This window comes from Diadema antillarum, unplaced genomic scaffold, assembly GCF_040938485.1.
Source record: "Diadema antillarum isolate AM-2024a unplaced genomic scaffold, OU_Dant_1.0 seq00000681_RagTag, whole genome shotgun sequence".
Lineage (NCBI taxonomy): Eukaryota > Metazoa > Echinodermata > Echinoidea > Diadematoida > Diadematidae > Diadema > Diadema antillarum.
Window position 1 is genome coordinate 259,177 of NW_027271586.1, and position 14,030 is coordinate 273,206.

Here is a 14,030-nt window from a genome sequence, read left to right on the forward strand (position 1 = left end):
AAATCGTTATATGTTCAAAGGACAGAGAGTTACTCTACTGAAGTCACGTTTCCTATATTGTAAAAAAACAGCATGATCCTGAAATAGAGTTCTGAAATGATAAAGAGTATCATCTCCAATCCTGCATACCTGTCATTTATAAAGCATTGCTTATGATATGATTAAGTGAGGGGACTGCACTATACATGTAATACAAGTTCGCTTTTTAGCAGCCCCTCAATTTTCATTTCCACCAAGTCCTGTATGAAACAAGATTGTATTATATGTTACAAGATATGTTATCATTTGACGTTTGTATGACCTATGTATATTGATTGGAAATGGAAATAAAAACAGGAATGAAATGAAATATTTGTAATGTCATATTGCATCAAGATGTGTTGCTTACTTCCTTTCCCATTCTTTCTCACTATCTCTTTCCTATTTCTATTTTCCAAATTCCTGTGAGGGAGTGATTATAGTACTTCCCCCCCCCCCCCCTCAAAAAAAAAAAATTATTATAATAAATCAATCGCACTTTCTGCATCGATAACGTTCAAAATACAGTTATAGACCCTACAATCTAAATGCTATATCAGTGTATGAAACTACTATAGCGTGTTACCTACATCTTGCAGTTAACCCGGCCATTCTATTTTGTTTAGTGGTCACGGATAAATGTGGATCTTTTCAAAATATGTCATGGGATTGTTTTTTTCCAAGTTAAGCATTTGGATGCTCTTGGCATCTATACGAATAAATGAAACAATTTGCTCGCAAATGAACAACTTCGTGCTTGTAAGGCTGGAACACAAAACTTGAAGGGAAAGGACTCACGCCTGTTGACATGCTTTACAAAGATCGTGATTTCTCTGTGACCACCGAAGCAATGGGGAAGTACAAAGTTGTGAGAGATGTCATCGTCCTGCCAGGCACTTTACTAAAATCTCATGACTTTGTGTCAATAGAATCACGTTGATCATGTGATTATTGTAAATATGACTTACACGTTTATACACAGTTTTCTTCTGAGTTCAACACCATAAAAAAAGGATGACTACTGCCAGCAATCCACTCCCATAAATACATTAATGTCAACGCCGTTACATCCTTCAGTTTTTCTCCCGTGAATGCAGGGAACCAAAAGTGGTGTCATATCCCGTTATCAATATCTACGTTGTACGCTTGCAGATAATAGTCGATGTAATTCCCACTATTCTACTCATTGTTATTCTGTAATGCCAGGGTTACAGCAAAGCCGAATTCTTCCCAATAAATTTGGACTGATTCTGCCCGAATATGGCCTGAATCGGATGGGTTTGGTGGATTTGGAACCTATTCGTCTCTGATTCGGGGAGCTCCCCGAATCAGAGACGAATAGGTTCCGAATAGGTACCGAATCAGCGCAGAATCGCTATCTGGCTATGTTCGCGAGGTGGTTAGGGTCATTCTGGCGGCGCGTTCGACCCATTCGGCTGCTATTCGGTCGTATTCTGGCCTCTTCGGCTCATTCGCCTATATTCTGCTCTGTATTCGGGTAACGATTCGGATGGATTCGGAGAGGTGTTCGGGGCATTCTGGGAGGATTAGGCTCTATTGGTGATTTTCGGATCTATTCGATCTAGATGATTCGGATCGTTACTCCACTAATGATACGAATACGTCCGAATCCAACAGAAGTCCATCCGAATACATCCCGAAGTTTGCAAGAATCCTCAAGTTTGAAGGAGGCATACTGAACAGGAAGAAAAGAAGAAGAATATGGCCAGAATGAAATTTGTCGGGGCTATATTCGGAAGTAATTTTGAGGGTATTCGGCTGGTTTGGAACATTTCAAAACGAGCCGAATCCCTCCACGAATGTTCCAAAATCCCTCCCGAATTTTCGCCCATTCGGGGAAGAGAGAACAGAATGCTCCCGAATCCACCCAAATACGTGTATTCGGGTGGATTCAAAGCTGATTCGGATCCGGTGTAACCGAGGCTTAACAGATGTATAGTCTATTTGATTTTCTTCAGCATATTTGGCTATACATGTAATTGTATCTGTACGTCACAAACTTTATTATTCATTTTATTACTTCAATTCATTGTCATCTCTCTCAAAACTCCGTTATCGTCGATCGATAAGGTAAAAAGTTCGTTGACTTTAATGTTTATGCACGACAATAATATTGGCATCGTCTGGAGAGAAAGATAAAAGAATAGAGGAAAAAATCGAAAGATATATCATAGTTCAATCAAAGTTCTCAGTAAAGACATAAGTTGAAATGTAAACTTTGGTAATTTATTCTAAAACTATCCAGAGACGATTGTATTTTAGATCAATCAGTACATGTATATCGTTCCATATCAAATTGACCTTTTTTTAAAAAAAGTGTTATTCTTTGTTCTTACATAACGTAGAAAAATAAGATAATCAGATCGGCGTGATCATTGTTATAATCGTGAACATTAAAATTCAATAAAGATTGAAATAATTGAAAAAATTGAAATAAGGAACGTGAAGGGTAAAAAACACATATACATTTCAAATGAACAAAAAAAAAGAGGATCGCAGTGTGGCATTATAAGATACATTTTGGAATGATTCGAGTAGCTTTCTGTTATTATAGTTTTGACATGAACAAAAAAAAAGTTCCCATCAGCCAGGTAATACAATAATTGATGTGAGAAATGACTAACTATTAACTAACATGACTAAGGCAGGATATAACATAGTCAGAATTTAATATCTAAGGAAATGTCTCAGTTGATTAAAAAATACCATTACCTTTGGCGAGACAATTGCACATGATTGTTCATTCCGTGAAAGCTTGACCAAGTTGTCAATGTATACAAATTGTTCTCCATAAAAAAAAAAATACGCATAAAGGAATCGAGTAATAAAATATTGTTGGGACTATTAATATACAGCGGCATTTTCATAAAATTTTCTCTTGCTAAATCCCATAAACTGGACGTCATTGACGTGATTATCATCATCTCTTCTATTTCGTATGCCTGATTGTTACAAAGTCACATTGTAAACATACCAAACTTGCAAAGTTCCTGTGTTTATAATAGCATGTTCAAATTTAAAGATACATCTGTACTTATGTAGTTGTACGTGGTTTCTTGTTGCGTTTATTGTATACTGTAAAACTGTTCATAGGTTTTCTACTTTTGTAATACTTTTGTTAAAAGTTTTGAATGTTTATTTGCCATTATTTGTATTTCTGAAATTCATGGTCGAATTCATATTTGTTTGAATACACAGAAATGAACTAAGTCAAACAAACAACAAAGTACGTTTATTTTTCACCTCAAGGTTAAAAAAAGCACTGCTTATTTTCCGAGATGTAGTACGAAAATCTTTGTAAATACATACCAAATCCATACGATCCTACAACAACGACAGCAATATTGTACATGGATACCAACAATACTACTTTTGAACGCCTGTAACGTTTAAAATAAACATTCACATTGGCTCCGTGAATGCACAGCATAACGTCGCCGTAGTTAGCCGTAGTCGAGACACAATCACTCAAGCGATGTGATATAAACAGCGCCATCTCAAGCTGCTATTAGCTGTACACAGTCGATTTTATGCCTACTTGAAATAGATATAGGGGCAAAGTCTGTTGATTGTTCGTAGCTTTGTTTGAGAAATTTACGTTAAAAAAAAATGATTTTCTGGGGGGTTTTTTCCACGCGCGTAAAAACACATAACGACATAACGACATTATTTTACACTCACCTAAAACTTGTTTACTAAGGATAAACGTACTTCGCGTCCACCGTGACGTTGACTCTTACCAATCGGCCGAACAAACAGGATGAAAGAAGTACGTGCCATTAACGTTAGATAAGCTAGCTTTAAATTGTTCTAATTTAAAGTGTCATCACTGTTCACAGGATAGTGATACGTGTCGCAAACCACATTCAAAAACTGAATAATATGCTGATGTCAACTTCAGACAAGTTGACTGATCTCATTCTTTTTTATGTGTCTGTTCTTTTCTTTACTGGAAGTCGTCTAAAATACCCTCTGTCGTCTTGCATCTAGTTATCATAATGTTACAATTTCTAGATGTACCAACATTAATGGATGTGGTTGGACTTTGACTAAAAAAAAAATATGACTTTTTGATCGTTTGTGCAAAAAACCTGAGGAAGTAGGAGATAGACACTATCACCTGATGGTGTCCCCAGCGGAACACGTGAAAATCTTTGAAATTGAATACAGATTTTTTTTTCATCAATACTATGCTGGATTTTAATGAAAAGTGTATCACATTATTCGACTTAACTAAGTTCATCTATGATAAGTTACTCTGAAGAACTATCATAATGGACTGGACATAAAATAAACAAGGCCGTGCAATATGGATATTACAGAAAATAACTGGACATTTACGTTATCAATAGCGTCATGTCCGGTTCAAGGTTAACAGAACATAGACATTTACCACTGTTTACGATATAAATATATGTGGTTCTGATTGAGCAAGGTTGAGTGCTATTTTGTAATAATCTGCTGTCTAGCGAAATGACACATAATGAAAGTGCAACCACTAGCAGCATTTGGAAAAATTCATTCTATTTATACCCTGCTGCTTATTTTTTTTTTCAGCTGCAGCAACAACAACAGAATTGTTATTTACTCGTCTTCAAGCTAGGAACTTTCAGTAATTGGTAGCAAGGAGATATAGAAAGAGAAACAGAATAACAGGCCTATGTGACTGTTGGAAGACGAATGATTTTTTTTTTTTGAATAGTAGACTCCGAGTACCAACTTTGTATATACATCTCGACAAATAAAATTCTAAAACTGCACGAGACCTCTTTTTTTTTCTGCCGAAGTTGGTCGCATGCTGACTTTGGACTTCGTGTGAGTACTAGAATCGTGCGAAAGTTGCTTTGAAAGGGTTAGTGACAGCTGGCGGGAGGTGGTCATTAAAACGTCGTTTTACCGTTCCTTGCACTCTGCACCTGCCTCTGTAAAGTGTTATAAAACTACAAACGCATAAACGATGATGTCGTTAAAGCAGACAATTTGTTATCGAGATAACAGTAACGAGATCTAGTTCCTCTCGCTCTCGTCTGTATACACACGCAATAATTATTACTTGTCACGATCTTGGACACCAGCACCTGCAAAACAAAACGAAACAAAATAAAACAAAACAAAAGCAAACACAACTGACAGAATGAAAACCATTGGTTTGTTGTACGTCCCACGAAACAGAAATTGATCAGTCTCCTGCAATTTAAAAAAAAAGACAAGATGAAAAGTTTCTGTAAGGCAGAAAGAAACAATGTCTTATTTCATAGGACTGCGCAACATTGCAAGAGTAACATTAAGTTTGTATACAAATCGTTCAGGGAAAATCAAATCAAGAAATGTGACGGAAGTATTCCTGGCGTGCAATAACTTATGTTTATTGTTCCATTTACTTTTGTTTGCGTATTTCGAGTGAATTTTTGTACAAGAGCACCAAAAATCCATCCCCTTGTATCTCCTGCAGATGGCAATGCAATGATAGCGATGATAATGATAATGATAATAATAGTAGCATCAATATGATAATAATGATAATAATAATATCAATAATAATAATGATAATGAAAATGATAATAACAACGATAATCAGCAAAATAATAAGAAGAAGAACAACAACAATAATTATAATTATAATGGCGCTAAAATGATATGAAGAAGAAAGATATCAATTACAGCAAAAGATACAACAATAGCGACAACAATGATACCAATACCAAAAATAAGAATCCTGGGCTGACAAATAAAAACGTGGTACGGGGAAATAAGAAAAGTAACGACTAGTGCAATCAAACCTCAATAATAATGACCACTGCAATCAGAGGTTTTATCGTGGTCCATGTGAATGCTTATTTAGGGTGTTCTCCTTTGAAAGAGAGGGAACCAAAACTTGCCTTATTATGTGTCATTATACGCGTGAATAGACTGCCAGTTATTTTCTCCTTAGAGCGTATTTAGGGGAAAGGTGTCGTTACCTGTGAATCTACGAATCTACAACCAGTGAAAGAACCATTTGTATGGATATGCAGGCGTTGGTCACCTATCGGCTCGAGTGTCGTGTGGTGGGTGGGCAAATTTGTGGGGATTTTCGGTGAAAAGAAATTGCCCTGGCTAGAAATGAAAATAATCCAAAAGAAATCGCTTTACACCTCGCACAATCAGATTAATGGGAGCAAGGGTTTGAAAGGGATTATGGGATGGATTCACTGGCTGAGAAGAATCTGAGAGCTATGATTTTGTTGACAATTTCCTGAGTGCACCAGAAGGTAGACAGACGAACACGAAAGATAAGTTTAAATCATGGCGCTGACTGGGAAGAAGGCTAAGATATTTTGGCCGTTAGCAAAATGTTTAATGCCGAAGTTTTGTGACAAAAAGGACATTACTTCTAAATATTATATCTCCATCACGGTATACGAGCTTTGAATGACATTAGTAAGTCTTGACCTGGCGAGTTTGTTTGTTTGTTTGTTTGTTTTTTAAGGAATGCACACACAAACACACACACAAAAAAAGAAAAACGCACACATTTGGCTTTTAAATGATCTTCCGTTTTCAAAAAAATCAAGCACAGCTATGAAGTTCTTACAAAGATAATAAAGCTAAGATGGTCTACTAGTATTTGCCCTGGAATGGCATTCTACATGAAGACGACTGTCTCCCATCTGAAGTACGTCATGTATACACACTTTCACCTGTTTTCTGTGAGCAGTAGAACAGCTGGTGTACTATTCCCTTCAATTAATATGGCTCTGTTTTTAACATCTTGTGGCAAAAGTGTGTCACGCCAAGTGGCGAATATTATGGCTTTGAGGCGAACGCTCTTGATTCGAGAGGGCGCCCTAATACAAGGCTGGTTTTCCACTCACTTATTGACGTCATACCAGTTTGTGACGTCATGACGATGCCGTTAGCATCGCGTATGTCTACCTAATTACTAGTGAGTATTTTTCATTCTTACTAAAAGGACAAGTCCACCTTCATGTACATGTGGATTGAGTGAAGGCAACAATGTTAGTAGAGCACATCAGTGAAAGTTTGGGAAAATCGGACAATCCGTTCAAAAGTTGTGAATTTTTAAAGTATTTGCGCAGTCACTACTGGAGGAGAAGACTACTGCAGTGCATGATATCACATGCGTACAACGATATAAGGAAAATAAAAAAAGAATTTCACAAAACTTTACTTTTTGAATAAAGTACGCATCTGTTCGACTTGTCACTGATGTATGTTATGGGTAATATTATTCCCCCTGCCTTCTGAAAGAGAGAAGTCGAGTGTTCTTTTGTTATGGAAGAAAAGTGAAAATATGCTGAATTTTCATTATTCTTTCTTTATATCGTTGTACACATGTGACATCACAAGCTATAGTAGTCTTCTCATCCAGCCATGTATGAGCAGAAACTTCAAAAATTCATAACTTTTTAACAGATTGTCCAATTTTCCTCAAACTCTCACTGATGTGTTCTACTAATATAGCTGCATTCACTCAACCCACATGTCTATGAAGGTGAACTTGTCCTTTAAGATGTAATCCCCGAGGATAACCATAACAAGATAAGAAGAATCAAATGATAATTAGGCCTGTAGTCAGGTCAGAATATCAAATTCTCGTAGACGATAATATCTTGATGTGTCTTCCCTTCGGAATAAATAAGGAAGATTTGCTACCTTGGGCTTATGTTACTTGAAATAATAAAATGTTGCGATACGAATGGAAACAATTATGACTGTCGGGCTATGCCTTACGCTGTCCAAGGTATACCATATCTGAAACAGTTCATAGTGTCTGAAAAAAATACCTATGTATTTTTAACGTAACATAACCCTGCGTGGAAAGTTTGGTTTTTGTTGTTAAAGTTGAAACAAGCATTTGGGCTCTTAAAGAGATATAGCGATTGGGCAAGATATGCTTACGATTAAGGTCATGTTTTCTTTGAGATGACAATACTCAGGTGGCGAGTGATTGTAGAAATTCCCTCCAAATTCGTGTTTGTTCTTTTTTTCTTTCAAGACAAACAACAAACAAACGTTGGCGAAGTATTCTGTCTAATCTTATGCAGTATGATTTCATTTTGTTTGAGATGTTCGAAACACAATGAGAGCACTGTTGCATAGTGGATAAGATTCCTGACTCCTGTATAGTCGAAGAACCCGAGTTTGATTCCCGCCCAGTGCTTACGTCCTTGGACACACAATGTCCCTCTCGACCCAGGCGTATAAAAAATGGGTACCTGACAACGTTATGGGTCATGATAATGGCAGGGCCCTCTGGTAGAGCAGTGACAACACGAAAGGGCTTTTTACACTTGTAAATTTTTGCTTAGCCCCGGACCAACGGTGGGGCTGAGGGGGGGGGGGGGGGGCCTTAGCCCCACCGTTGGTACGGGACTATCCTTAGCCCACTTTCTATTAACACTCGTTTTTGCCAAAGTGGGCTAGCCCCACCGATAGTACGGTACTATCTGGCCCTGCAAAATAGCAGGGGTTAGCACCCTAATTGCGGTGCCAAGCAAGTGAGTGTAAACAGAACGAAAAAATAATCCTGGGCTAAGCGACGGAGACGAAGTCCGACCCTCACTGACCAATCAGAAACGAGGTAATCAAGTGCTGCCGGTGCGTGCGTGTACGTGTACAGTACACAGCGTAATTATGAATATTCATGTGGTTTGGAAAGTCCGGGGCTAAGAAATACGAGTGTAAAAAGGTCAGTTTTCTCCTTAGCCCCGGACAAGAGATAGTACGGGACTAATTGGCGAGTGTAAAAAGCTGAAAAAATTGGTACGGAACCAACGATAGTCCTGGGTCAGAGAAAGTCCGGGGTTAAGAAACACAAGTGTAAAAAGCCCTTAAAGAGTCTATCCTGGATAAAGAAGACCTTTTTGTTATCAATGTTGTCAGACTATAACCATATGAAAATTTAACAGCACCTCAGTCAAATCTCGTTTTTTTGTTTGTTACCAGATACTGTCTTTTGTGTGTGTGTGTGTGTGTGTGTGTGTGTGTGTGTGTGCGTGTGTGTGTGTGTGTGTGTGTGTGTGTGTGTGTGTGTCGTGTGTGTGTGTGTGTGTGTGTGTGTGTCGGTATAGTCCATTCGTAGATTGAAATTCCTTGTACAACAGTATGATCGAAGACGGAGCTCAATTCATAGACGGGACAACCTGTCCTCGGTCCTTATAGGCATTAAAGTCGACCTTGCAGTGAAGGCGTTAAACAATCTAAATGCTCCCTGTGAGTGATAACTGTTTAAAAAATAACTGTCAACAAAACGTGGCAAGTAATTACGTCTCTTTATATACTGACCGAGCATTAACTTTCAGTTTCTGTATCACATTACCTTGTTCTCACCACGCCATTCTTAACCTGGCACCTGATTAGGCCGCTCGAATGTTGGCGACTCCTCCGGCGAAGCTTCGGCGCCTTTTTCACGCTCTTCCTCCCCTTACAAGGAAAACAACGCCCGGTCATTCAAGAGGTATAACATCTAACCGTGATTTGCCTAGACAATTGTGTGGTTGCGCCACCCCCATTCATCGTCTTTTAACAGCTGCCCCATCCAACCCGTAAACCCGCCGTACAAGGTATTCATTCAGGTAGAATTTTTCCCGAGGTATCAATACCAATTCAAAGCAAGTGACCCCTAGAGAAAAGCTTTTCTCGCCTGATGAGCGTCTTTTGCTCCTTTCCATTTTGTAGGCGATTAGAATGGAAACTAGCTTCAGAGAACCACTGAGCTTAACGCTTACTTCTGCTGCTTCTTTCAGTACTCCTTAGAACTACATATCATCGTTAGTATAATTTTGTAATTGCCGCTTTAAAAACCCTGAGCGAGCGAGGACATTCAGATATTTTCCTCCTCATGTATAGAGACCTCTCCGACGAGACACATGTGTCCAAGCTAGTTCACTTCCACCTGAATCAGTAAGTCTGGAAGAGACAACGAGTGAGAAAAGATCATTTTCAGCTTCGCAAAGGGTGGGGGCTGGAGACTGTTCTCCTGTCTCGGAAAACTTCGCTCATGAGGTCACGTCAACACATTTTCGGCATAAACTGACAACCGTCTCTCGTTTGGCGGAGAAGTTGCGTTAATAGTGATGCACCTCCCGTCAAATCCCATGATTCCTCATCACTTCCGGAGTTGAGAGCAGGAGCAGACATAAAGTTGCGGGTCATTGTCCTCGGTCACTGTTTCAGAACGAATCAGCGGAGATGCTCCTTGAATTTTCTGGTGAATTAAAAAGTTGCGAAGCTCTTTGCTCATTTCACGTGAACATGAATCGATGAGATCATTGTGACTGACTACATGTTAAAGGTAAGAACATCAAGTGTGCTTTTGGCCAATACTAGTGGGTTTTGTTGTTGTTGTTGTTTCCTGTTTTCTGTGTTCGTTTGTTAGTTGATTTTAAATGAGAGAGTGGATGCGGGAAAAGGGAGTACGATCCCAACTTCGGATTATTCCTTGTTAACATTGGTTAACTTGTTGACCAAGTATCTTTCGAATGTTTACAGATTAGAATAATTTTATTATGACGCATAATCATTTCCATGCGAGTCCTCTGAAAACAAAGAGTTGGTAGACGTGACGTCATGGTAGTAACTAGTTACATTGGAAGAAAGTTGATTTGTAGCCGAATCCATCTCAATGAATTTAATCTCCTTCCTGACGAATATCCATCCTCCATTTTATTTATCAACACAATGCTTATTTCTGCAATCCCCGTTTATATTGTAATGTACTAAGTACCTTCTTTTTATAGATTACTTATATCGATATTTCTTTACTTCCATGTACATTGTGAGTATAATTTATGTTATTGATTATGTTGAGATGGAGAAAATATGGAACAAACTTGAAACTTGAAACTTGATTGAAGAGTTATACGAGCTTTAAACTTGAATTTGAACTAGGAGAGGCCTTTGGTTGGTGATGTAACCACACATCGAACTTGACACATGTCTTTTATCCGAACCTTGTCATCATGAAGCTATGCGTCGCTCTATATATGGCATGGTTGTCTTCGGCCACTGGATCGCGTTATATACTGTCGAATGCACTGAATGTCATCCGCCTTAGTACCGATTTGATGTGTATCCGGTTTGTTGATCAGATGGGGGTGGACGGGTTGGAGAGGAATGGATAGTTTTATGTATAGAGATATTGAGGATTTTTGTTTCTTTCCTATCCACCCCATTCCCCCCCCCCTTTTTCTCTAATATGTAGAGCTTGCAACCAAAAGGCGCTAATCGTGAATGATGGATTTAGCGCCTTTTGGAAGCAAGCTCTTCATTTATGTCAGGGTAGCTTACCCTTTAAGGGTAAAATCTCACATTACCGGCTATCACGTTTGGAAGAAGAAATAACTTTTTTTTCTTCATGTTTCAGGAGGTTTGAAAGCCAAAGGCCTAACAATTTGTCAAGAAGGAATGAACATTCTTCTGTGCATTTCTTTTATGTCGTTAAGATCTCAACTCGTAGCATTTTTTGCTACACCGCTGTCTTATAAGGTCACAACTCAAACCAACTTTAAAAAGTTCAAACCACTCTTGTGACTAGCTTCTTGGCCATTTCTGGGGAATGTGTGTGTGTGTGTGTGTGTGTGTGTGTGTGTGTGTGTACTGTAATCGCTACACACATTGAGAATATTGTGTATTGTTATCTCTCTGAACATGATCTAATGCAAAATTGTGTAAGATAATTAAAGTTGAAATGTTTGTCTATTCTTTCAATTTTTGTGAAAAAGAAAATTACGTATGACGTCATTAAGCCAGCCGAAATCTTCATTTGAATATAATTGATTTTTTTTTTTTTCTGGCTAGGATGCCAGCCTAGTCATCCCGTATCTTGTAGAGACAACATCCGTGCAGGAAATGTCATGGTCACATACATTTTATGAAACTCTAGTTACACTGGTATGAGGGAGGGGGAACATAACATTCAACCACATCCAATGTAATACGAGAGATGTGTACCACAGACAAGCAGAGAGAGAAAGAGATGGGGGAGAGACATGCGCTGTTCTTTGAATTAAATATTAGAAAACGAGGTGAACAGGCTTGAATACAAACACACACATACACACTATATTATATATATATATATATATATATATATATATATATATATATAATTGTATATTATACATATAAATTTGTATATAATTGTATATATATATATATATATATATTATATATATATTATATTGTAATATACATTATATTCATATCTTTATACATACAAAATAAAGACACGATATTAATTACCAAGTAGTATTGCTAATTGTTGTATCGTATTCATTGTACTCACAGCTCCGTCAGAATACGTTATACTTAGATCTGTCGCCCCACCCCCCCCCCCCCACCCCACCTCCACACACGAAATGCACACACCTCCTCCCAACTCCACACTACACGTACCAGTATTCATTTCTACCGGAGTGATGGTGAGACCAGTTGGTAGGTTGCGATGGGTGCAACCAAGGAGATACCACCTTAATGTAACCACGAGGTAGCTCCGTGATGCAACGGAGATTGCCAGTGAAACACTCACGGGAGGTACTAGGGGGGAGGGGAGGGAAGGGGGTAGGATTCACTGTGTGGTGTTACCTCCCTCCCTCATCCCTCCTCCTCCTGCCTGCATAGCACCCCTGGGGGTGTAATGTGACCAGTATTTAAACCTTAAAGCAAGCTGGTTACTGGGTCACTGGCCGGGCGTAAACCGTGGCTTTCAATTCATACGATGAGACGAGGTAAATGTCACATGCGTATGCGTCATTGCCTCCAAGCTGATTCACATATACTCAATCATGTTTGAAGTTACGGGTCAGAAAAACAGCCTTGTTCTGACTCCTTTAAGGTACTGAGTAAGGCGCAAGGTAGAGCAGGTGTTTTGCACTGTTTAAAGACATGTGACAAAGTTTATTAAGTCTGTGACTTGAAATACAATAAGTGTTGCTATCTTAACCTTCGTAAACTCTATGATGTGTTGATAAAAATTGTGTTACGTGCCTTGATGAGATCACTCTGTCATACATGCATAATCAAAGATGTAGGCCTAATCGTGACATCACAAAACCAACTAATTAGACATCAGTCGCCACTTTTGCACAGAAGGTTCATCGTCTAAATGTCAGAGGGTGTAACGATCAGTATCTTATTTTATAAAGGGGTGGAACCTGGAGTCATTTTTGCTCAGGCTGACACGGCTCTGCACTTCCCTATATAGCACTGAGTAAAACCATAACACATTGTTAAAAGAAAAAAAAAATGTAATAACAGTTGTAATAAGAATAGTGATGAAGCTGATGATGATGAGGACACCCCAAACTAGACTTCTATTTCCGTCCCCCGGCTACCCTTCCCACCCCCCCCCCCTCTTCCATTTCCTCCTCCGATGGCGAGCGGGGACGACTCGTTAGTTAATCTGTCGACGCGGTCATACACCCCACCGAGCATGCTTGCATGTGCAACAATAATAACTCCTCATCGCCAAGGCCATATGAGATACAAGGTGTCATCAGCGCAAAAGGGACATTAATCCACTTTTTCCGATTTTCTTCGCTAAATGTGGTAAAATGAAAGTTTGTAATTCGGACCTACAAAACTACTGTATTCAAACGTAATATTGAGATTGTTTATATCAGGAGGAAATACCCATTGACAACATACAACATAGTACACGGTTTACTTAGATCCCAATTACTCTGCTGAAAGCTCTTATGCAGTAAGGTGGACATTCAAACTCTAGTCGAATCTTTGATATTTCTCTGTGTTCAAACTAGAAGTGATGGCTTATAAGAAAGCATTACAATGCTTTCGAAAAGCGGCAAATTATCAAAATTTTTCATGGATATCAACCAGCATCAATAAGGTCAAATGACGACGTCAAACGAATGTTTCAAAACTGGGACTTCAAATACATTATGAAATATCACTGGGTAAAAGTGGCTTTATGGGTAAACGTCTCTCTTTGGGCCAATTAGTGTATAGCAATCCGATATGGATAGAAA